This window comes from Ambystoma mexicanum, chromosome 4q (assembly GCF_040938575.1).
Source record: "Ambystoma mexicanum isolate Mex_15411 chromosome 4q, UKY_AmexF1_1, whole genome shotgun sequence".
In the NCBI taxonomy this organism is placed as follows: Eukaryota; Metazoa; Chordata; class Amphibia; order Caudata; family Ambystomatidae; genus Ambystoma; species Ambystoma mexicanum.
In genome coordinates, this window is record NC_090928.1 from 434,672,359 (window position 1) to 434,697,315 (window position 24,957).

General features: G+C 35.0%; 15 non-coding genes across 15 annotated transcripts; all 15 read left to right on the forward strand.

Moving 5' to 3' along the window:
- Positions 1-854: 854 nt before the first annotated feature.
- On the forward strand, positions 855-926 carry TRNAC-GCA (transfer RNA cysteine (anticodon GCA)). The gene has a single exon. It is a non-coding gene; the product is annotated as a tRNA-Cys (tRNA).
- An 882-nt stretch (positions 927-1,808) lies between these two features.
- On the forward strand, positions 1,809-1,880 carry TRNAC-GCA (transfer RNA cysteine (anticodon GCA)). Its single transcript has one exon. It is a non-coding gene; the product is annotated as a tRNA-Cys (tRNA).
- A 1,835-nt stretch (positions 1,881-3,715) lies between these two features.
- On the forward strand, positions 3,716-3,787 carry TRNAY-GUA (transfer RNA tyrosine (anticodon GUA)). The gene has a single exon. It is a non-coding gene; the product is annotated as a tRNA-Tyr (tRNA).
- Positions 3,788-4,669: 882 nt separating this feature from the next.
- On the forward strand, positions 4,670-4,741 carry TRNAC-ACA (transfer RNA cysteine (anticodon ACA)). The gene has a single exon. It is a non-coding gene; the product is annotated as a tRNA-Cys (tRNA).
- Positions 4,742-8,445: 3,704 nt separating this feature from the next.
- TRNAC-ACA (transfer RNA cysteine (anticodon ACA)) lies at positions 8,446-8,517 on the forward strand. Its single transcript has one exon. It is a non-coding gene; the product is annotated as a tRNA-Cys (tRNA).
- An 873-nt stretch (positions 8,518-9,390) lies between these two features.
- TRNAC-GCA (transfer RNA cysteine (anticodon GCA)) lies at positions 9,391-9,462 on the forward strand. The gene has a single exon. It is a non-coding gene; the product is annotated as a tRNA-Cys (tRNA).
- Positions 9,463-12,241: 2,779 nt separating this feature from the next.
- TRNAC-GCA (transfer RNA cysteine (anticodon GCA)) lies at positions 12,242-12,313 on the forward strand. Its single transcript has one exon. It is a non-coding gene; the product is annotated as a tRNA-Cys (tRNA).
- A 1,826-nt stretch (positions 12,314-14,139) lies between these two features.
- TRNAC-GCA (transfer RNA cysteine (anticodon GCA)) lies at positions 14,140-14,211 on the forward strand. The gene has a single exon. It is a non-coding gene; the product is annotated as a tRNA-Cys (tRNA).
- Positions 14,212-15,093: 882 nt separating this feature from the next.
- On the forward strand, positions 15,094-15,165 carry TRNAC-GCA (transfer RNA cysteine (anticodon GCA)). Its single transcript has one exon. It is a non-coding gene; the product is annotated as a tRNA-Cys (tRNA).
- Positions 15,166-16,049: 884 nt separating this feature from the next.
- TRNAC-GCA (transfer RNA cysteine (anticodon GCA)) lies at positions 16,050-16,121 on the forward strand. Its single transcript has one exon. It is a non-coding gene; the product is annotated as a tRNA-Cys (tRNA).
- Positions 16,122-17,002: 881 nt separating this feature from the next.
- TRNAY-GUA (transfer RNA tyrosine (anticodon GUA)) lies at positions 17,003-17,074 on the forward strand. The gene has a single exon. It is a non-coding gene; the product is annotated as a tRNA-Tyr (tRNA).
- An 881-nt stretch (positions 17,075-17,955) lies between these two features.
- On the forward strand, positions 17,956-18,027 carry TRNAC-GCA (transfer RNA cysteine (anticodon GCA)). The gene has a single exon. It is a non-coding gene; the product is annotated as a tRNA-Cys (tRNA).
- Positions 18,028-21,769: 3,742 nt separating this feature from the next.
- On the forward strand, positions 21,770-21,841 carry TRNAC-GCA (transfer RNA cysteine (anticodon GCA)). Its single transcript has one exon. It is a non-coding gene; the product is annotated as a tRNA-Cys (tRNA).
- Positions 21,842-22,722: 881 nt separating this feature from the next.
- TRNAY-GUA (transfer RNA tyrosine (anticodon GUA)) lies at positions 22,723-22,794 on the forward strand. Its single transcript has one exon. It is a non-coding gene; the product is annotated as a tRNA-Tyr (tRNA).
- A 1,834-nt stretch (positions 22,795-24,628) lies between these two features.
- TRNAC-GCA (transfer RNA cysteine (anticodon GCA)) lies at positions 24,629-24,700 on the forward strand. Its single transcript has one exon. It is a non-coding gene; the product is annotated as a tRNA-Cys (tRNA).
- Positions 24,701-24,957: the final 257 nt, after the last annotated feature.

Below are 24,957 nucleotides of genomic sequence, written 5' to 3' on the forward strand. Positions count from 1 at the left end.
TTTTTTTATTAAATAAATTGAAAAAAACATTTACAATCTTAGCATTTTATGTAATGAGCAACACATTTCTACATTTGAAATACTCCTGATCATCTCCCGAAACATAGGGTAAACACCATGAAACTGTTTAGGATTTCTTCTTATGATACAAGCTGTGTTTTACATTCACCCAAGTTCTACTGGTGATATGACCAGTTTGAAATAGTCCATTGGAAGCTCATATGAATGTTATAAAACTGTGGTGGAAACCAATAATATACCCTTTATGAAATGTATTAGTTTGTACAGCTGACCAGAAGTGCATTGATGTCATTAGTTCTACAGGTTCCATACAGTCACCCACTCTATCACCTTTTTAAAAAAGGGCAGTTTTCAGCATTCAAGGGTTTAACTCAGTGGTAGAGCATAGGAGTGCAGTTCAAGAAGTCCCTGTTTCACAAGCATATACCCTCGTCAATATATCCTGTTAAAATCTTTTTCAACCCAATGCACTGTAAGAAACAATAGGATATATCATCATTTCATATACAAAACAATGAACAATTGGGTTTAACTATGCTCCTAGCACAAAATCAACAAACTGCAGTAGACAAGCATTTACATTTTGCAGAATTTGTGCATTTGACAAAAGATTTTTTTTCCATGTTCCAAGATCTACATGTGATACGAAATGTATGAATTCTTGCAATGGAAACCTCACTGTATTTTACCAATGCAGATAAAGGACATCCTTCGCACCCCATATACTTATAAGGAGGGTTTGGTGGCTGAAAATGCATTGCTTTGATGGTGATTGCATGTTGCTTGCACTTTGTACATATTACTGAATTAATAAAGGTGAATTTTTCAGAACTGGTGGTATAGCTCAGTGGTAGAGCATTTGACTGCAGATCAAGAGGTCCCTAGTTCAAATCTGGGTGCCCCCTTGTTCAACTGTTTTACCTGTAGAAATATTTTTTTAATTAAATAAATTGAAGAAAACATTTACAATCTTAGCATTTTATGTAATGAGCAACACATTTCTACATTTGAAATACTCCTGATCATATCCTGAAACATAGGGTAAACACCATGAAACTGTTTAGGATTTCTTCATATGATACAAGCTGTGTTTTACATTCACCCAAGTTCTACTGGTGATATTATCAGTTTGAAATAGTCCATTGGAAGCTCAAATGAATGTTATAAAACTGTGGTGGAAACCAATAATATGCCCTTAATGAACTGTATTAATTTGTACAGCTGACCAGAAGTGCACTGATGTCATTAGTTCTACAAGTTCCATACAGTCACCCACTCTATCACCTTTTTAAAAAAGGGCAGTTTTCAACATTGAAGGGTTTATGTCAGTGGTAGAGCGTAGGAGTGTAGTTCAAGACGTCCCTGTTTCATAACCATATACCCTTTTCAATAGATCCTGTTTAAATGTTTTTCAACCCAATGCACTGTAAGAAACAATAGGATATATCATCATTTCATATACAAAAAAATGAACAATTGGGTTTAACTATGCTCTTAGCACAAAATCAACAAACTGCAGTAGAGAGGCAGTTACATTTTGCAGAATTTGTGTATTTGACAAAAGATTTTTTTTCCATGTTCCAAGATCTACATGTGATACGAAATGTATGAATTCTTGCAATGGAAACCTCACTGTATTTTACCAAGGCAGATAAAGGACATCCTTCGCACCCCATATACTTATAAGGAGGGTTTGGTGGCTGAAAATGCATTGCTTTGATGGTGATTGCATGTTGCTTGCACTTTGTACATATTACTGAATTAATAAAGGTGGACTTTTCAGAACTGGGGGTATAGCTCAGTGGTAGAGCATTTGACTGCAGATCAAGAGATCCCTAGTTCAAATCTGGGTGTCCCCTTGTTCAACTGTTTTACCTGTAGAAATATTTTTTTATTAAATAAATTGAAAAAAACATTTACAATCTTAGCATTTTATGTAATGAAGCAACACATTTCTACATTTGAAATACTCCTGATCATCACCTGAAACATAGGGTAAACACCATTAAGCTGTTTAGGATTTCTTCATATGATACAAGCTGTGTTTTACATTCACCCAATTTCTACTGGTGATATGATCAGTTTAAAATAGTCCATTGGAAGCTCATATGAATGTTATAAAACTGTGGTGGAAACCAATAATATGCCCTTAATGAAATGGATTAATTTGTACAGCTGACCAGAAGTGCACTGATGTCATTAGTTCCACAAGTTCCATAGAGTCACCCACTCTATCACCTTTTTAAAAAAGGGCAGTTTTCAACATTCAAGGGTTTATGTCAGTGGTAGAGCGTAGGAGTGTAGTTCAAGAAGTCCCTGTTTCATAACCATATACCCTCTTCAATAGATCCTGTTAAAATGTTTTTCAACCCAATGCACTGTAAGAAACAATAGGATATATCATCATTTCATATACAAAACAATGAACAATTGGGTTTAACTATGCTCTTAGCACAAAATCAACAAACTGCAGTAGACAAGCATTTACATTTTGCAGAATTTGTGCATTTGACAAAAGATTTTTTTTCCATGTTCCAAGATCTACATGTGATACAAAATGTATGAATTCTTGCAATGGAAACCTCACTGTATTTTACCAAGGCAGATAAAGACATCCTTCGCACCCCATATACTTATAAGGAGGGGTTGGTGGCTGAAAATGCATTGCTTTGATGGTGATTGCATGTTGCTTGCACTTTGTACATATTACTGATTTAATAAAGGTGAACTTTTCATAACTGGAGGTATAGCTCAGTGGTAGAGCATTTGACTGCAGATCAAGAGGTCCCTAGTTCAAATATGGGTGCCCCCTTGTTCAACTGTTTTACCTGTAGAAATATTTTTTTAATGAAATAAATTGAAGAAAACATTTACAATCTTAGCATTTTATGTAATGAGCAACACATTTCTACATTTGAAATACTCCTGATCATCTCCTGAAACATAGGGTAAACACCATTAAGCTGTTTAGGATTTCTTCATATGATACACGCTGTGTTTTACATTCACCCAAGTTCTACTGGTGATATGATCAGTTTAAAATAGTCCATTGGAAGCTCATATGAATGTTATAAAACTGTGGTGGAAACCAATAATATGCCCTTAATGAAATGTATTAATTTGTACAGCTGACCAGAAGTGCACTGATGTCATTAGTTCTACAAGTTCCATACAGTCACCCCCTCTATCACCTTTTTAAAAAAGGGCAGTTTTCAGCATTCAAGGGTTTATGTCAGTGGTAGAGCGTAGGAGTGTAGTTCAAGAAGTCCCTGTTTCATAACCATATACCCTCTTCAATAGATCCTGTTAAAATGTTTTTCAACCCAATGCACTCTAAGAAACAATAGGATATATCATCATTTCATATACAAAACAATGAACAATTGGGTTTAACTATGCTCTTAGCACAAAATCAACAAACTGCAGTAGACAAGCATTTACATTTTGCAGAATTTGTGCATTTGACAAAAGATTTTTTTTCCATGTTCCAAGATCTACATGTGATACCAAATGTATGAATTCTTGCAATGGAAACCTCACTGTATTTTACCAAGGCAGATAAAGGACATCCTTCGCACCCCATATACTTATAATGAGGGTTTGGTGGCTGAAAATGCATTGCTTTGATGGTGATTGCATGTTGCTTGCACTTTGTACATATTACTGAATTAATAAAGGTGAACTTTTCAGAACTGGGGGTATAGCTCAGTGGTAGAGCATTTGACTGTAGATCAAGAGGTCCCTAGTTCAAATCTGGGTGCCCCCTTGTTCAACTGTTTTACCTGTAGAAATATTTTTTTAATTAAATACATTGAAGAAAACATTTACAATCTTAGCATTTTATGTAATGAGCAACACATTTCTACATTTGAAATACTCCTGATCATCTCCTGAAACATAGGGTAAACACCATGAAACTGTTTAGGATTTCTTCATATGATACAAGCTGTGTTTTACATTCACCCAAGTTCTACTGGTGATATTATCAGTTTGAAATAGTCCATTGGAAGCTCATATGAATGTTATAAAACTGTGGTGGAAACCAATAATATGCCCTTAATGAACTGTATTAATTTGTACAGCTGACCAGAAGTGCACTGATGTCATTAGTTCTACAAGTTCCATACAGTCACCCACTCTATCACCTTTTTAAAAAAGGGCAGTTTTCAATATTGAAGGGTTTATGTCAGTGGTAGAGCGTAGGAGTGTAGTTCAAGAAGTCCCTGTTTCATAACCATATACCCTCTTCAATAGATCCTGTTAAAATGTTTTTCAACCCAACGCACTGTAAGAAACAATAGGATATATCATCATTTCATATACAAAAAAATGAACAATTGGGTTTAACTATGCTCTTAGCACAAAATCAACAAACTGCAGTAGAGAAGCAGTTACATTTTGCAGAATTTGTGCATTTGACAAAAGATTTTTTTTCCATGTTCCAAGATCTACATGTGATATGAAATGTATGAATTCTTGCAATGGAAACCTCACTGTATTTTACCAAGGCAGATAAAGGACATCCTTCGCACCCCATATACTTATAAGGAGGGTTTGGTGGCTGAAAATGCATTGCTTTGATGGTGATTGCATGTTGCTTGTACTTTGTACATATTACTGAATTAATAAAGGTGAATTTTTCAGAACTGGGGGTATAGCTCAGTGGTAGAGCATTTGACTACAAATCAAGAGGTCCCTAGTTCAAATCTGGGTGCCCCCTTGTTCAACTGTTTTACCTGTAGAAATATTTTTTTAAATAAATTGAAGAAAACATTTACAATCTTAGCATTTAATGTAATGAGCAACACATTTCTACATTTGAAATACTCCTGATCATCTCCTGAAACATAGGGTAAACACCATGAAAATGTTTAGGATTTCTTCATATGATGCAAGCTGTGTTTTACATTCACCCAAGTTCTACTGGTGATATTATCAGTTTGAAATAGTCCATTGGAAGCTCATATGAATGTTATAAAACTGTGGTGGAAACCAATAATATGCCCTTAATGAACTGTATTAATTTGTACAGCTGACCAGAAGTGCACTGATGTCATTAGTTCTACAAGTTCCATACAGTCACCCACTCTATCACCTTTTTAAAAAAGGGCAGTTTTCAGCATTCAAGGGTTTAACTCAGTGGTAGAGCATAGGAGTGTAGTTCAAGAAGTCCCTGTTTCATAACCATATACCCTCTTCAATAGATCCTGTTAAAATGTTTTTCAACCCAATGCACTGTAAGAAACAATAGGATATATCATCATTTCATATACAAAACAATGAACAATTGGGTTTAACTATGCTCTTAGCACAAAATCAACAAACTGCAGTAGAGAAGCAGTAACATTTTGCAGAATTTGTGCATTTGACAAAAGATTTTTTTCCATGTTCCAAGATCTACATGTGATACGAAATGTATGAATGCTTGCAATGGAAACCTCACTGTATTTTACCAAGGCAGATAAAGGATATCCTTCGCACCCCATTTATAAGGATGGTTTGGTGGCTGAAAATGCATTGCTTTGATGGTGATTGCATGTTGCTTGCACTTTGTACATATTACTGAATTAATAAAGGTGAACTTTTCCGAACTGGGGGTATAACTCAGTGGTAGAGCATTTGACTGCAGCTCAAGAGGTCCCTAGTTCAAATCTGGGTGTCCCCTTGTTCAACTGTTTTACCTGTAGAAATATTTATTTTATTAAATAAATTGAAGAAAACATTTACAATGTTACCATTCTATGTAATGAGCAACACATTTCTACATTTGAAATACTCCTGATCATCACCTGAAACATAGGGTAAACACCATTAAGCTGTTTAGGATTTCTTCATATGATACAAGCTGGGTTTTACATTCACCCAAGTTCTACTGGTGATATGATCAGTTTGAAATAGTCCATTGGAAGCTCATATGAATGTTATAAAACTGTGGTGGAAACCAATAATATGCCCTTAATGAAATGTATTAATTTGTACAGCTGACCAGAAGTGCACTGATGTCATTAGTTCTACAAGTTCCATAGAGTCACCCACTCTATCACCTTTTTAAAAAGGGCAGTTTTCAACATTCAAGGGTTTATGTCAGTGGTAGAGCGTAGGAGTGCAGTTCAAGAAGTCCCTGTTTCATAACCATATACCCTCTTCAATAGATCCTGTTAAATGTTTTTCAACCCAATGCACTGTAAGAAACAATAGGATATATCATCATTTCATATACAAAACAATGAACAATTGGGTTTAACTATGCTCTTAGCACAAAATCAACAAACTGCAGTAGAGAAGCAGTTACATTTTGCAGAATTTGTGCATTTGACAAAAGATTTTTTTTCCATGTTCCAAGATCTACATGTGATACGAAATGTATGAATGCTTGCAATGGAAACCTCACTGTATTTTACCAAGGCAGATAAAGGATATCCTTCGCACCCCATTTATAAGGATGGTTTGGTGGCTGAAAATGCATTGCTTTGATGGTGATTGCATGTTGCTTGCACTTTGTACATATTACTGAATTAATAAAGGTGAACTTTTCCAAACTGGGGGTATAGCTCAGTGGTAGAGCATTTGACTGCAGATCAAGAAGTCCTTAGATCAAATCTGGGTGCCCCCTTGTTCAACTGTTTTACCTGTAGGAAAAAAACATTTACAATCTTAGCATTTTATGTAATGAGCAACACATTTCTACATTTGAAATACTCCTGATCATCTCCTGAAACATAAGGTAAACACCATGAAACTGTTTAGGATTTCTTCATATGATACAAGCTGTGTTTTACATTCACCCAAGTTCTACTGGTGATATTATCAGTTTGAAATAGTCCATTGGAAGCTCATATGAATGTTATAAAACTGTGGTGGAAACCAATAATATGCCCTTAATGAACTGTATTAATTTGTACAGCTGACCAGAAGTGCACTGATGTCATTAGTTCTACAAGTTCCATACAGTCACCCACTCTATCACCTTTTTAAAAAAGGGCCGTTTTCAGCATTGAAGGGTTTAACTCAGTGGTAGAGCGTAGGGATGCAGTTCAAGAAGTCACTGTTTCATAACCATATACCCTCTTCAATAGATCCTGTTAAAATGTTTTTCAACCCAATGCACTGTAAGAAACAATAAAATATATCATCATTTCATATACAAAACAATGAACAATTGGGTTTAACTATACTCTTAGCACAAAATCAACAAACTGCAGTAGAGAAGCAGTTACATTTTGCAGAATTTGTGCATTTGACAAAAGATTTTCTTTCCATGTTCCAAGATCTACATGTGATACGAAATGTATGAATTCTTGCAATGGAAACCTCACTGTATTTTACCAAGGCAGATAAAGGACATCCTTCGCACCCCATATACTTATAAGGAGGGTTTGGTGGGTGAAAATGCATTGCTTTGATGGTAATTGCATGTTGCTTGCACTTTGTACATATTACTGAATTAATAAAGGTGAATTTTTCAGAACTGGGGGTATAGCTCAGTGGTAGAGCATTTGACTGTAGATCAAGAGGTCCCTAGTTCAAATCAGGGTGCCCCCTTGTTCAACTGTTTTACCTGTAGAAATATTTTTTTAATTAAATAAATTGAAGAAAACATTTACAATCTTAGCATTTTATGTAATGAGCAACACATTTCTACATTTGAAATACTCCTGATCATATCCTGAAACATAGGGTAAACACCATGAAACTGTTTAGGATTTCTTCATATGATACAAGCTGTGTTTTACATTCACCCAAGTTCTACTGGTGATATTATCAGTTTGAAATAGTCCATTGGAAGCTCATATGAATGTTATAAAACTGTGGTGGAAACCAATAATATGCCCTTAATGAACTGTATTAATTTGTACAGCTGACCAGAAGTGCACTGATGTCATTAGTTCTACAAGTTCCATACAGTCACCCACTCTATCACCTTTTTAAAAAAGGGCAGTTTTCAATATTGAAGGGTTTATGTCAGTGGTAGAGCGTAGGAGTGTAGTTCAAGAAGTCCCTGTTTCATAACCATATACCCTCTTCAATAGATCCTGTTAAAATGTTTTTCAACCCAACGCACTGTAAGAAACAATAGGATATATCATCATTTCATATACAAAAAAATGAACAATTGGGTTTAACTATGCTCTTAGCACAAAATCAACAAACTGCAGTAGAGAAGCAGTTACATTTTGCAGAATTTGTGCATTTGACAAAAGATTTTTTTTCCATGTTCCAAGATCTACATGTGATACGAAATGTATGAATTCTTGCAATGGAAACCTCACTGTATTTTACCAAGGCAGATAAAGGACATCCTTCGCACCCCATATACTTATAAGGAGGGTTTGGTGGCTGAAAATGCATTGCTTTGATGGTGATTGCATGTTGCTTGTACTTTGTACATATTACTGAATTAATAAAGGTGAATTTTTCAGAACTGGGGGTATAGCTCAGTGGTAGAGCATTTGACTACAAATCAAGAGGTCCCTAGTTCAAATCTGGGTGCCCCCTTGTTCAACTGTTCTACCTGTAGAAATATTTTTTTAAATAAATTGAAGAAAACATTTACAATCTTAGCATTTAATGTAATGAGCAACACATTTCTACATTTGAAATACTCCTGATCATCTCCTGAAACATAGGGTAAACACCATGAAAATATTTAGGATTTCTTCATATGATGCAAGCTGTGTTTTACATTCACCCAAGTTCTACTGGTGATATTATCAGTTTGAAATAGTCCATTGGAAGCTCATATGAATGTTATAAAACTGTGGTGGAAACCAATAATATGCCCTTAATGAACTGTATTAATTTGTACAGCTGACCAGAAGTGCACTGATGTCATTAGTTCTACAAGTTCCATACAGTCACCCACTCTATCACCTTTTTAAAAAAGGGCAGTTTTCAGCATTCAAGGGTTTAACTCAGTGGTAGAGCATAGGAGTGTAGTTCAAGAAGTCCCTGTTTCATAACCATATACCCTCTTCAATAGATCCTGTTAAAATGTTTTTCAACCCAATGCACTGTAAGAAACAATAGGATATATCATCATTTCATATACAAAACAATGAACAATTGGGTTTAACTATGCTCTTAGCACAAAATCAACAAACTGCAGTAGAGAAGCAGTAACATTTTGCAGAATTTGTGCATTTGACAAAAGATTTTTTTCCATGTTCCAAGATCTACATGTGATACGAAATGTATGAATGCTTGCAATGGAAACCTCACTGTATTTTACCAAGGCAGATAAAGGATATCCTTCGCACCCCATTTATAAGGATGGTTTGGTGGCTGAAAATGCATTGCTTTGATGGTGATTGCATGTTGCTTGCACTTTGTACATATTACTGAATTAATAAAGGTGAACTTTTCCAAACTGGGGGTATAGCTCAGTGGTAGAGCATTTGACTGCAGCTCAAGAGGTCCCTAGTTCAAATCTGGGTGTCCCCTTGTTCAACTGTTTTACCTGTAGAAATATTTATTTTATTAAATAAATTGAAGAAAACATTTACAATGTTACCATTTTATGTAATGAGCAACACATTTCTACATTTGAAATACTCCTGATCATCACCTGAAACATAGGGTAAACACCATTAAGCTGTTTAGGATTTCTTCATATGATACAAGCTGGGTTTTACATTCACCCAAGTTCTACTGGTGATATGATCAGTTTGAAATAGTCCATTGGAAGCTCATATGAATGTTATAAAACTGTGGTGGAAACCAATAATATGCCCTTAATGAAATGTATTAATTTGTAGAGCTGACCAGAAGTGCACTGATGTCATTAGTTCTACAAGTTCCATACAGTCACCCACTCTATCACCTTTTTAAAAAAAGGGCAGTTTTCAGCATTCAAGGGTTTAACTCAGTGGTAGAGCATAGGAGTGCAGATCAAGAAGTCCCTGTTTCATAAGCATATACCCTCGTCAATAGATCATGTTAAAATGTTTTTCAACCCAATGCACTGTAAGAAACAATAGGATATATCATCATTTCATATAAAAAACAATGAACAATTGGGTTTAACTATACTCTTAGCACAAAATCAACAAACTGCAATAGAGAAGCAGTTACGTTTTGCAGAATTTGTGCATTTGACAAACGTTTTTTTTCCATGTTCCAAGATCTACATGTGATACGAAATTTATGAATTCTTGCAATGGAAACCTCACTGTATTTTACCAAGGCAGATAAAGGACATTTTTGTACCCCTTATACTTATAAGGAGGGTTTGGTGGCCGAAAATGCATTGCTTTGATGTTGATTGCATGTTGCTTGCATTTTGTACATATTACTGAATTAATAACGATGAACTTTTCAGAACTGGGGGTATAGCTCAGTAGTAGAGCATTTGACTGCAGATCAAGAGGTCCCTAGTTCAACTCTGGGTGCCCCTTGTTCAACTGTTTTACCTGTAGAAATATTTATTTTATTAAATAAATTGAAGAAAACATTTACAATCTTAGCATTTTATGTAATGAGCAACACATTTCTACATTTGAAATACTCCTGATCATATCCTGAAACATAGGGTAAACACCATGAAACTGTTTAGGATTTCTTCATATGATACAAGCTGTGTTTTACATTCACCCAAGTTCTACTGGTGATATTATCAGTTTGAAATAGTCCATTGGAAGCTCATATGAATGTTATAAAACTGTGGTGGAAACCAATAATATGCCCTTAATGAACTGTATTAATTTGTACAGCTGACCAGAAGTGCACTGATGTCATTAGTTCTACAAGTTCCATACAGTCACCCACTCTATCATCTTTTTAAAAAAGGGCAGTTTTCAATATTGAAGGGTTTATGTCAGTGGTAGAGCGTAGGAGTGTAGTTCAAGAAGTCCCTGTTTCATAACCATATACCCTCTTCAATAGATCCTGTTAAAATGTTTTTCAACCCAACGCACTGTAAGAAACAATAGGATATATCATCATTTCATATACAAAAAAATGAACAATTGGGTTTAACTATGCTCTTAGCACAAAATCAACAAACTGCAGTAGAGAAGCAGTTACATTTTGCAGAATTTGTGCATTTGACAAAAGATTTTTTTTCCATGTTCCAAGATCTACATGTGATACGAAATGTATGAATTCTTGCAATGGAAACCTCACTGTATTTTACCAAGGCAGATAAAGGACATCTTTTGTACCCCTTATACTTATAAGGAGGGTTTGGTGGCTGAAAATGCTTTGCTTTGATGGTGATTGCATGTTGCTTGCACTTTGTACATATTACTGAATTAATAAAGGTGAACTTTTCCAAACTGGGGGTATAGCTCAGTGGTAGAGCATTTGACTGCAGCTCAAGAGGTCCCTAGTTCAAATCTGTGTGCCCCCTTGTTCAACTGTTTTACCTGTAGAAATATTTTTTTAAATAAATTGAAGAAAACATTTACAATCTTAGCATTTAATGTAATGAGCAACACATTTCTACATTTGAAATACTCCTGATCATCTCCTGAAACATAGGGTAAACACCATGAAAATGTTTAGGATTTCTTCATATGATGCAAGCTGTGTTTTACATTCACCCAAGTTCTACTGGTGATATTATCAGTTTGAAATAGTCCATTGGAAGCTCATATGAATGTTATAAAACTGTGGTGGAAACCAATAATATGCCCTTAATGAACTGTATTAATTTGTACAGCTGACCAGAAGTGCACTGATGTCATTAGTTCTACAAGTTCCATACAGTCACCCACTCTATCACCTTTTTAAAAAAGGGCAGTTTTCAGCATTCAAGGGTTTAACTCAGTGGTAGAGCATAGGAGTGTAGTTCAAGAAGTCCCTGTTTCATAACCATATACCCTCTTCAATAGATCCTGTTAAAATGTTTTTCAACCCAATGCACTGTAAGAAACAATAGGATATATCATCATTTCATATACAAAACAATGAACAATTGGGTTTAACTATGCTCTTAGCACAAAATCAACAAACTGCAGTAGAGAAGCAGTAACATTTTGCAGAATTTGTGCATTTGACAAAAGATTTTTTTCCATGTTCCAAGATCTACATGTGATACGAAATGTATGAATGCTTGCAATGGAAACCTCACTGTATTTTACCAAGGCAGATAAAGGATATCCTTCGCACCCCATTTATAAGGATGGTTTGGTGGCTGAAAATGCATTGCTTTGATGGTGATTGCATGTTGCTTGCACTTTGTACATATTACTGAATTAATAAAGGTGAACTTTTCCAAACTGGGGGTATAGCTCAGTGGTAGAGCATTTGACTGCAGCTCAAGAGGTCCCTAGTTCAAATCTGGGTGTCCCCTTGTTCAACTGTTTTACCTGTAGAAATATTTATTTTATTAAATAAATTGAAGAAAACATTTACAATGTTACCATTTTATGTAATGAGCAACACATTTCTACATTTGAAATACTCCTGATCATCACCTGAAACATAGGGTAAACACCATTAAGCTGTTTAGGATTTCTTCATATGATACAAGCTGGGTTTTACATTCACCCAAGTTCTACTGGTGATATGATCAGTTTGAAATAGTCCATTGGAAGCTCATATGAATGTTATAAAACTGTGGTGGAAACCAATAATATGCCCTTAATGAAATGTATTAATTTGTAGAGCTGACCAGAAGTGCACTGATGTCATTAGTTCTACAAGTTCCATACAGTCACCCACTCTATCACCTTTTTAAAAAAAGGGCAGTTTTCAGCATTCAAGGGTTTAACTCAGTGGTAGAGCATAGGAGTGCAGATCAAGAAGTCCCTGTTTCATAAGCATATACCCTCGTCAATAGATCATGTTAAAATGTTTTTCAACCCAATGCACTGTAAGAAACAATAGGATATATCATCATTTCATATAAAAAACAATGAACAATTGGGTTTAACTATACTCTTAGCACAAAATCAACAAACTGCAATAGAGAAGCAGTTACGTTTTGCAGAATTTGTGCATTTGACAAACGTTTTTTTTCCATGTTCCAAGATCTACATGTGATACGAAATTTATGAATTCTTGCAATGGAAACCTCACTGTATTTTACCAAGGCAGATAAAGGACATTTTTGTACCCCTTATACTTATAAGGAGGGTTTGGTGGCCGAAAATGCATTGCTTTGATGTTGATTGCATGTTGCTTGCATTTTGTACATATTACTGAATTAATAACGATGAACTTTTCAGAACTGGGGGTATAGCTCAGTAGTAGAGCATTTGACTGCAGATCAAGAGGTCCCTAGTTCAACTCTGGGTGCCCCTTGTTCAACTGTTTTACCTTTAGAAATATTTATTTTATTAAATAAATTGAAGAAAACATTTACAATCTTAGCATTTTATGTAATGAGCAACACATTTCTACATTTGAAATACTCCTGATCATATCCTGAAAATAGGGTAAACACCATGAAACTGTTTAGGATTTCTTCATATGATACAAGCTGTGTTTTACATTCACCCAAGTTCTACTGGTGATATTATCAGTTTGAAATAGTCCATTGGAAGCTCATATGAATGTTATAAAACTGTGGTGGAAACCAATAATATGCCCTTAATGAACTGTATTAATTTGTACAGCTGACCAGAAGTGCACTGATGTCATTAGTTCTACAAGTTCCATACAGTCACCCACTCTATCATCTTTTTAAAAAAGGGCAGTTTTCAATATTGAAGGGTTTATGTCAGTGGTAGAGCGTAGGAGTGTAGTTCAAGAAGTCCCTGTTTCATAACCATATACCCTCTTCAATAGATCCTGTTAAAATGTTTTTCAACCCAATGCACTGTAAGAAACAATAGGATATATCATCATTTCATATACAAAACAATTGGGTTTAACTATGCTCTTAGCACAAAATCAACAAACTGCAGTAGAGAAGCAGTTACATTTTGCAGAATTTGTGCATTTGACAAAAGATTTTTTTTCCATGTTCCAAGATCTACATGTGATACGAAATGTATGAATTCTTGCAATGGAAACCTCACTGTATTTTACCAAGGCAGATAAAGGACATCCTTCGCACCCCATATACTTATAAGGAGGGTTTGGTGGCTGAAAATGCATTGCTTTGATGGTGATTGCATGTTGCTTCCACTTTGTACATATTACTGAATTAATAAAGGTGAACTTTTCCAAACTGGGGGTATAGCTCAGTGGTAGAGCATTTGACTGCAGCTCAAGAGGTCCCTAGTTCAAATCTGGGTGTCCCCTTGTTCAACTGTTTTACCTGTAGAAATATCTTTTTAATTAAATAAATTGAAGAAAACATTTACAATCTTAGCATTTTATATAATGAGCAACACATTTCTACATTTGAAATACTCCTGATCATATCCTGAAACATAGGGTAAACACCATGAAACTGTTTAGGATTTCTTCATATGATACAAGCTGTGTTTTACATTCACCCAAGTTCTACTGGTGATATTATCAGTTTGAAATAGTCCATTGGAAGCTCATATGAATGTTATAAAACTGTGGTGGAAACCAATATTATACCCTTAATGAACTGTATTAATTTGTACAGCTGACCAGAAGTGCACTGATGTCATTAGTTCTACAAGTTCCATACAGTCACCCACTCTATCACCTTTTTAAAAAAGGGCAGTTTTCAACATTGAAGGGTTTATATCAGTGGTAGAGCGTAGGAGTGTAGTTCAAGAAGTCCCTGTTTCATAACCATATACCGTCTTCAATAGATCCTGTTAAAATGTTTTTCAACCCAATGCACTGTAAGAAACAATAGGATATATCATCATTTCATATACAAAAAAATGAACAATTGGGTTTAACTATGCTCTTAGCACAAAATCAACAAACTGCAGTAGAGAAGCAGTTACATTTTGCAGAATTTGTGTATTTGACAAAAGATTTTTTTTCCATGTTCCAAGATCTACATGTGATACGAAATGTAGGAATTCTTGCAATGGAAACCTCACTGTATTTTACCAAGGCAGATAAAGGACATCCTTCGCACCCCATATACTTATAAGGAGGGTTTGGTGGCTGAAAATGCTTTGCTTTGATGGTGATTGCATGTTGCTTGCACTTTGTACATATTACTGAATTAATAAAGGTGAACTTTTCCAAACTGGGGGTATAGCTCAGTGGTAGAGCATTTGACTGCAGCTTAAGAGGTCCCTAGTTCAAATCTGGGTGTCCCCTTGTTCAACTGTTTTACCTGTAGAAATATTTATTTTATTAAATAAATTGAAGAAAACATTTACAATGTTACCATTTTATGTAATGAGCAACAAATTTCTACATTTGAAATACTCCTGATCATCACCTGAAACATAGGGTAAACACCATTAAGCTGTTTAGGATTTCTTCATATGATACAAGCTGTGTTTTACATTCACCCAAGTTCTACTGGTGATATGATCAGTTTGAAATAGTCCATTGGAAGCTCATATGAATGTTATAAAACTGTGGTGGAAACCAATAATATGCCCTTAATGAAATGTATTTAATTTGTAGAGCTGACCAGAAGTGCACTGATGTCATTAGTTCTACAAGTTCCATACAGTCACCCACTCTATCACCTTTTTAAAAAAAAAGGGCAGTTTTCAGCATTCAAGGGTTTAACTCAGTGGTGGAGCATAGGAGTGCAGTTCAAGAAGTCCCTGTTTCATAAGCATATACCCTCGTCAATAGATCCTGTTAAAATGTTTTTCAACCCAATGCACTGTAAGAAACAATAGGATATATCATCATTTCATAAAAAAAACAATGACCAATTGGGTTTAACTATACTCTTAGCACAAAATCAACAAACTGCAATAGAGAAGCAGTTACGTTTTGCAGAATTTGTGCATTTCACAAACGTTTTTTTTCCATGTTCCAAGATCTACATGTGATACGAAATTTATGAATTCTTGCAATGGAAACCTCACAGTATTTTACCAAGGCAGATAAAGGACATTTTTGTACCCCTTATACTTATAAGAAGGGTTTGGTGGCCGAAAATGCATTGCTTTGAAGGTGATTGCATGTTGCTTGCATTTTGTACATATTACTGAATTAATAAAGATGGACTTTTCTGAACTGGGGGTATAGCTCAGTGGTAGAGCATTTGACTGCAGATCAAGAGGTCCCTAGTTCAAATCTGGGGGTCCCCTTGTTCAACTGTTTTACCTGTAGAAATATTTTTTTATTAAATAAATTGAAGAAAACATTTACAATGTTACCATTTTATGTAATGAGCAACAAATTTCTACATTTGAAATACTCCTGATCATCTCCTGAAACATAGGGTAAACACCATGAAACTGTTTAGGATTTCTTCATATGATACAAGCTGTGTTTTACATTCACCCAAGTTCTACTGGTGATATTATCAGTTTGAAATAGTCCATTGGAAGCTCATATGAATGTTATAAAACTGTGGTGGAAACCAATAATATGCCCTTAATGAACTGTATTAATTTGTACAGCTGACCAGAAGTGCACTGATGTCATTAGTTCTACAAGTTCCATACAGTCACCCACTCTATCACCTTTTTAAAAAAGGGCAGTTTTCAACATTGAAGGGTTTATGTCAGTGGTAGAGCGTAGGAGTGTAGTTCAAGAAGTCCCTGTTTCATAACCATATACCCTCTTCAATAGATCCTGTTAAAATGTTTTTCAACCCAATGCACTGTAAGAAACAATAGGATATATCATCATTTCATATACAAAAAAATGAACAATTGGGTTTAACTATGCTCTTAGCACAAAATCATCAAACTGCAGTAGAGAAGCAGTTACATTTTGCAGAATTTGTGCATTTGACAAAAGATTTTTTTTCCATGTTCCAAGATCTACATGTGATACGAAATGTAGGAATTCTTGCAATGGAAACCTCACTGTATTTTACCAAGGCAGATAAAGGACATCCTTCGCACCCCATATACTTATAAGGAGGGTTTGGTGGCTGAAAATGCATTGCTTTGATGGTGATTGCATGTTGCTTGCACTTTGTACATATTACTGAATTAATAAAGATGGACTTTTCAGAACTGGGGGTATAGCTCAGTGGTAGAGCATTTGACTGTAGATCAAGAGGTCCCTAGTTCAAATCTGGGTGTCCCCTTGTTCAACTGTTTTACCTGTAGAAATATTTTTTTATTAAATAAATTGAAAAAAACATTTACAATCTTAGCATTTTATGTAATGAGCAACACATTTCTACATTTGAAATACTCCTGATCATCTCCTGAAACATAGGGTAAACACCATGAAACTGTTTAGGATTTCTTCATATGATACAAGCTGTGTTTTACATTCACCCAAGTTCTACTGGTGATATGACCAGTTTGAAATAGTCCATTGGAAGCTCATATGAATGTTATAAAACTGTGGTGGAAACCAATAATATACCCTTTATGAAATGTATTAATTTGTACAGCTGACCAGAAGTGCATTGATGTCATTAGTTCTACAAGTTCCATACAGTCACCCACTCTATCACCTTTTTAAAAAAGGGCAGTTTTCAGCATTCAAGGGTTTAACTCAGTGGTAGAGCATAGGAGTGCAGTTCAAGAAGTCCCTGTTTCATAAGCATATACCCTCGTCAATATATCCTGTTAAAATGTTTTTCAACCCAATGCACTGTAAGAAACAATAGGATATATCATCATTTCATATACAAAACAATGAACAATTGGGTTTAACTATGCTCCTAGCACAAAATCAACAAACTGCAGTAGACAAGCATTTACATTTTGCAGAATTTGTGCATTTGACAAAAGATTTTTTTTCCATGTTCCAAGATCTACATGTGATACGAAATGTATGAATTCTTGCAATGGAAACCTCACTGTATTTTACCAAGGCAGATAAAGGACATCCTTCGCACCCCATATACTTATAAGGAGGGTTTGGTGGCTGAAAATGCATTGCTTTGATGGTGATTGCATGTTGCTTCCACTTTGTACATATTACTGAATTAATAAAGGTGGACTTTTCAAAACTGGGGGTATAGCTCAGTGGTAGAGCATTTGACTGCAGATCAAGAGGTCCCTAGTTCAAATCTGGGTGTCCCCTTGTTCAACTGTTTTACCTGTAGAAATATTTTTTTAATTAAATAAATTGAAGAAAACATTTACAATCTTAGCATTTTATATAATGAGCAACACATTTCTACATTTGAAATACTCCTGATCATATCCTGAAACATAGGGTAAACACCATGAAACTGTTTAGGATTTCTTCATATGATACAAGCTGTGTTTTACATTCACCCAAGTTCTACTGGTGATATTATCAGTTTGAAATAGTCCATTGGAATCTCATATGAATGTTATAAAACTGTGGTGGAAACCAATATTATACCCTTAATGAACTGTATTAATTTGTACAGCTGACCAGAAGTGCACTGATGTCATTAGTTCTACAAGTTCCATACAGTCACCCACTCTATCACCTTTTTAAAAAAGGGCAGTTTTCAACATTGAAGGGTTTATGTCAGTGGTAGAGCGTAGGAGTGTAGTTCAAGAAGTCCCTGTTTCATAACCATATACCCTCTTCAATAGATCCTGTTAAAATGTTTTTCAACCCAATGCACTGTAAGAAACAATAGGATATATCATCATTTCATATACAAAAAAATGAACAATTGGGTTTAACTATGCTCTTAGCACAAAATCAACAAACTGCAGTAGAGAAGCAGTTACATTTTGCAGAATTTGTGTATTTGACAAAAGATTTTTTTTCCATGTTCCAAGATCTACATGTGATACGAAATGTAGGAATTCTTGCAATGGAAACCTCACTGTATTTTACCAAGGCAGATAAAGGACATCCTTCGCACCCCATATACTTATAAGGAGGGTTTGGTGGCTGAAAATGCATTGCTTTGATGGTGATTGCATGTTGCTTGCACTTTGTACATATTACTGAATTAATAAAGGTGAATTTTTCAGAACTGGCGGTATAGCTCAGTGGTAGAGCATTTGACTGCAGATCAAAAGGTACCTAGTTCAAATCTGGGTGCCCCCTTGTTCAACTGTTTTACCTGTAGAAATATTTTTTTAATTAAATAAATTGAAGAAAACATTTACAATCTTAGCATTTTATGTAATGAGCAACACATTTCTACATTTGAAATACTCCTGATCATATCCTGAAACATAGGGTAAACACCATGAAACTGTTTAGGATTTCTTCATATGATACAAGCTGTGTTTTACATTCACCCAAGTTCTACTGGTGATATTATCAGTTTGAAATAGTCCATTGGAAGCTCATATGAATGTTATAAAACTGTGGTTGAAACCAATAATATGCCCTTAATGAACTGTATTAATTTGTACAGCTGACCAGAAGTGCACTGATGTCATTAGTTCTACAAGTTCCATACAGTCACCCACTCTATCACCTTTTTAAAAAAGGGCAGTGTTCAACATTGAAGGGTTTATGTCAGTGGTAGAGCGTAGGAGTATAGTTCAAGAAGTCCCTGTTTCATAACCATATACCCTCTTCAATAGATCCTGTTAAAATGTTTTTCAACCCAATGCACTGTAAGAAACAATAGGATATATCATCATTTCATATACAAAAAAATGAACAATTGGGTTTAACTATGCTCTTAGCACAAAATCAACAAACTGCAGTAGAGAAGCAGTTACATTTTGCAGAATTTGTGCATTTGACAAAAGATTTTTTTTCCATGTTCCAAGATCTACATGTGATAGGAAATGTATGAATTCTTGCAATGGAAACCTCACTGTATTTTACCAAGGCAGATAAAGGACATCCTTCGCACCCCACATACTTCTAAGGAGGGTTTGGTGGCTGAACATGCATTGCTTTGATGGTGATTGCATGTTGCTTGCACTTTGTACATATTACTGAATTAATAAAGGTGGACTTTTCAAAACTGGGGGTATAGCTCAGTGGTAGAGCATTTGACTGCCGATCAAGAGGTCCCTAGTTCAAATCTGGGTGTTCCCTTTTTCAACTGTTTTACCTGTAGAAATATTTTTTTAATTAAATAAATTGAAGAAAACATTTACAATCTTAGCATTTTATGTAATGAGCAACACATTTCTACATTTGAAATACTCCTGATCATATCCTGAAACATAGGGTTAACACCATGAAACTGTTTAGGATTTCTTCATATTATACAAGCTGTGTTTTACATTCACCCAAGTTCTACTGGTGATATTTTCAGTTTGAAATAGTCCATTGGAAGCTCATATGAATGTTATAAAACTGTGGTGGAAACCAATAATATACCCTTTATGAAATGTATTAATTTGTACAGCTGACCAGAAGTGCATTGATGTCATTAGTTCTACAAGTTCCATACAGTCACCCACTCTATCACCTTTTTAAAAAAGGGCAGTTTTCAACATTGAAGGGTTTATGTCAGTGGTAGAGCGTAGGAGTGTAGTTCAAGAAGTCCCTGTTTCATAACCATATACCCTCTTCAATAGATCATGTTAAAATGTTTTTCAACCCAATGCACTGTAAGAAACAATAGGATATATCATCATTTCATATACAAAAAAATGAACAATTGGGTTTAACTATGCTCTTAGCACAAAATCAACAAACTGCAGTAGAGAAGCAGTTACATTTTGCAAAATTTGTGGATTTGACAAAAGATTTTTTTTCCATGTTCCAAGATCTACATGTGATACGAAATGTATGAATTCTTGCAATGGAAACCTCACTGTATTTTACCAAGGCAGATAAAGGACATTTTTGTACCCTTTATACTTATAAGGAGGGTTTGGTGGCCGAAAATGCATTGCTTTGATGGTGATTGCATGTTGCTTGCATTTTGTACATATTACTGAATTAATAACGATGAACTTTTCAGAACTGGGGGTATAGCTCAGTAGTAGAGCATTTGACTGCAGATCAAGAGGTCCCTAGTTCAACTCTGGGTGCCCCTTGTTCAACTGTTTTACCTGTAGAAATATTTATTTTATTAAATAAATTGAAGAAAACATTTACAATGTTACCATTTTATGTAATGAGCAACACATTTCTACATTTGAAATACTCCTGATCATCTCCTGAAACATAGGGTAAACACCATGAAACTGTTTAGGATTTCTTCATATGATGCAAGCTGTGTTTTACATTCACCCAAGTTCTACTGGTGATATTATCAGTTTGAAATAGTCCATTGGAAGCTCATATGAATGTTATAAAACTGTGGTGGAAACCAATAATATGCCCTTAATGAACTGTATTAATTTGTACAGCTGACCAGAAGTGCACTGATGTCATTACTTCTACAAGTTCCATACAGTCACCCACTCTATCACCTTTTTAAAAAAGGGCAGTTTTCAACATTGAAGGGTTTATGTCAGTGGTAGAGCGTAGGAGTGTAGTTCAAGAAGTCCCTGTTTCATAACCATATACGCTCTTCAATAGATCCTGTTAAAATGTTTTTCAACCCAATGCACTGTAAGAAACAATAAAATATATCATAATTTCATATACAAAACAATGAACAATTGGGTTTAACTATACTCTTAGCACAAAATCAACAAACTGCAGTAGAGAAGCAGTTACATTTTGCAGAATTTGTGCATTTGACAAAAGATTTTTTTTCCATGTTCCAAGATCTACATGTGATACGAAATGTATGAATTCTTGCAATGGAAACCTCACTGTATTTTACCAAGGCAGATAAAGGACATCCTTCGCACCCCATATACTTATAAGGAGGGTTTGGTGGCTGAAAATGCATTGCTTTGATGGTGATTGCATGTTGCTTGCACTTTGTACATATTACTGAATTAATAAAGATGGACTTTTCAGAACTGGGGGTATAGCTCAGTGGTAGAGCATTTGACTGCAGATCAAGAGGTCCCTAGTTCAAATCTGGGTGTCCCCTTGTTCAACTGTTTTACCTGTAGAAATATTTTTTTATTAAATAAATTGAAGAAAACATTTACAATGTTACCATTTTATGTAATGAGCAACACATTTCTACATTTGAAATACTCCTGATCATCTCCTGAAACATAGGGTAAACACCATGAAACTGTTTAGGATTTCTTCATATGATACAAGCTGTGTTTTACATTCACCCAAGTTCTACTGGTGATATTATCAGTTTGAAATAGTCCATTGGAAGCTCATATGAATGTTATAAAACTGTGGTGGAAACCAATAATATGCCCTTAATGAACTGTATTAATTTGTACAGCTGACCAGAAGTGCACTGATGTCATTAGTTCTACAAGTTCCATACAGTCACCCACTCTATCACCTTTTTAAAAAAGGGCAGTTTTCAACATTGAATGGTTTATGTCAGTGGTAGAGCGTAGGAGTGTAGTTCAAGAAGTCCCTGTTTCATAACCATATACCCTCTTCAATAGATCCTGTTAAAATGTTTTTCAACCCAATGCACTGTAAGAAACAATAGGATATATCATCATTTCATATACAAAAAAATGAACAATTGGGTTTAACTATGCTCTTAGCACAAAATCAACAAACTGCAGTAGAGAAGCAGTTACATTTTCCAGAATTTGTGCATTTGACAAAAGATTTTTTTTCCATGTTCCAAGATCTACATGTGATACGAAATGTAGGAATTCTTGCAATGGAAACCTCACTGTATTTTACCAAGGCAGATAAAGGACATCCTTCGCACCCCATATACTTATAAGGAGGGTTTGGTGGCTGAAAATGCATTGCTTTGATGGTGATTGCATGTTGCTTGCACTTTGTACATATTACTGAATTAATAAAGATGGACTTTTCAGAACTGGGGGTATAGCTCAGTGGTAGAGCATTTGACTGTAGATCAAGAGGTCCCTAGTTCAAATCTGGGTGTCCCCTTGTTCAACTGTTTTACCTGTAGAAATATGTTTTATTAAATAAATTGAAAAAAACATTTACAATCTTAGCATTTTATGTAATGAGCAACACATTTCTACATTTGAAATACTCCTGATCATCTCCTGAAACATAGGGTAAACACCATGAAACTGTTTAGGATTTCTTCATATGATACAAGCTGTGTTTTACATTCACCCAAGTTCTACTGGTGATATGACCAGTTTGAAATAGTCCATTGGAAGCTCATATGAATGTTATAAAACTGTGGTGGAAACCAATAATATACCCTTTATGAAATGTATTAATTTGTACAGCTGACCAGAAGTGCATTGATGTCATTAGTTCTACAAGTTCCATACAGTCACCCACTCTATCACCTTTTTAAAAAAGGGCAGTTTTCAGCATTCAAGGGTTTAACTCAGTGGTAGAGCATAGGAGTGCAGTTCAAGAAGTCCCTGTTTCATAAGCATATACCCTCGTCAATATATCCTGTTAAAATGTTTTTCAACCCAATTCACTGTAAGAAACAATAGGATATATCATCATTTCATATACAAAACAATGAACAATTGGGTTTAACTATGCTCCTAGCACAAAATCAACAAACTGCAGTAGACAAGCATTTACATTTTGCAGAATTTGTGCATTTGACAAAAGATTTTTTTTCCATGTTCCAAGATCTACATGTGATACGAAATGTATGAATTCTTGCAATGGAAACCTCACTGTATTTTACCAAGGCAGATAAAGGACATCCTTCGCACCCCATATACTTATAAGGAGGGTTTGGTGGCTGAAAATGCATTGCTTTGATGGTGATTGCATGTTGCTTGCACTTTGTACATATTACTGAATTAATAAAGGTGAATTTTTCAGAACTGGCGGTATAGCTCAGTGGTAGAGTGTTTGACTGCAGATCAAGAGGTCCCTAGTTCAAATCTGGGTGTCCCCTTTTTCAACTGTTTTACCTGTAGAAATATTTTTTTAATTAAATAAATTGAAGAAAACATTTACAATCTTAGCATTTTATGTAATGAGCAACACATTTCTACATTTGAAATACTCCTGATCATATCTTGAAACATAGGGTAAACACCATGAAACTGTTTAGGATTTCTTCATATGATACAAGCTGTGTTTTACATTCACCCAAGTTCTACTGGTGATATTATCAGTTTGAAATAGTCAATTGGAAGCTCATATGAATGTTATAAAACTGTGGTGGAAACCAATAATATGCCCTTAATGAACTGTATTAATTTGTACCGCTGACCAGAAGTGCACTGATGTCATTAGTTGTACAAGTTCCATACAGTCACCCACTCTATCACCTTTTTAAAAAAGGGCAGTTTTCAACATTGAAGGGTTTATGTCAGTGGTAGAGCGTAGGAGTGTAGTTCAAGAAGTCCCTGTTTCATAACCATGTACCCTCTTCAATAGATCATGTTAAAATGTTTTTCAACCCAATGCACTGTAAGAAACAATAGGATATATCATCATTTCATATACAAAAAAATGAACAATTGGGTTTAACTATGCTCTTAGCACAAAATCAACAAACTGCAGTAGAGAAACAGTTACATTTTGCAGAATTTGTGCATTTGACAAAAGATTTTTTTTCCATGTTCCAAGATCTACATGTGATACGAAATGTATGAATTCTTGCAATGGAAACCTCACTGTATTTTACCAAGGCAGATAAAGGACATCCTTCGCACCCCATATACTTATAAGGAGGGTTTGGTGGCTGAAAATGCATTGCTTTGATGGTGATTGCATGTTGCTTGCACTTTGTACATATTACTGAATTAATAAAGGTGGACTTTTCAAAACTGGGGGTATAGCTCAGTGGTAGAGCATTTGACTGCAGATCAAGAGGTCCCTGGTTCAAATCCAGGTGTCCCCTTGTTCAACTGTTTTACCTGTAGAAATATTTTTTTAATTAAATAAATTGAAGAAAACATTTACAATCTTAGCATTTTATGTAATGAGCAACACATTTCTACATTTGAAATACTCCTGATCATATCCTGAAACATAGGGTTAACACCATGAAACTGTTTAGGATTTCTTCATATGATACAAGCTGTGTTTTACATTCACCCAAGTTCTACTGGTGATGTTATCAGTTTGAAATAGTCCATTGGAAGCTCATATGAATGT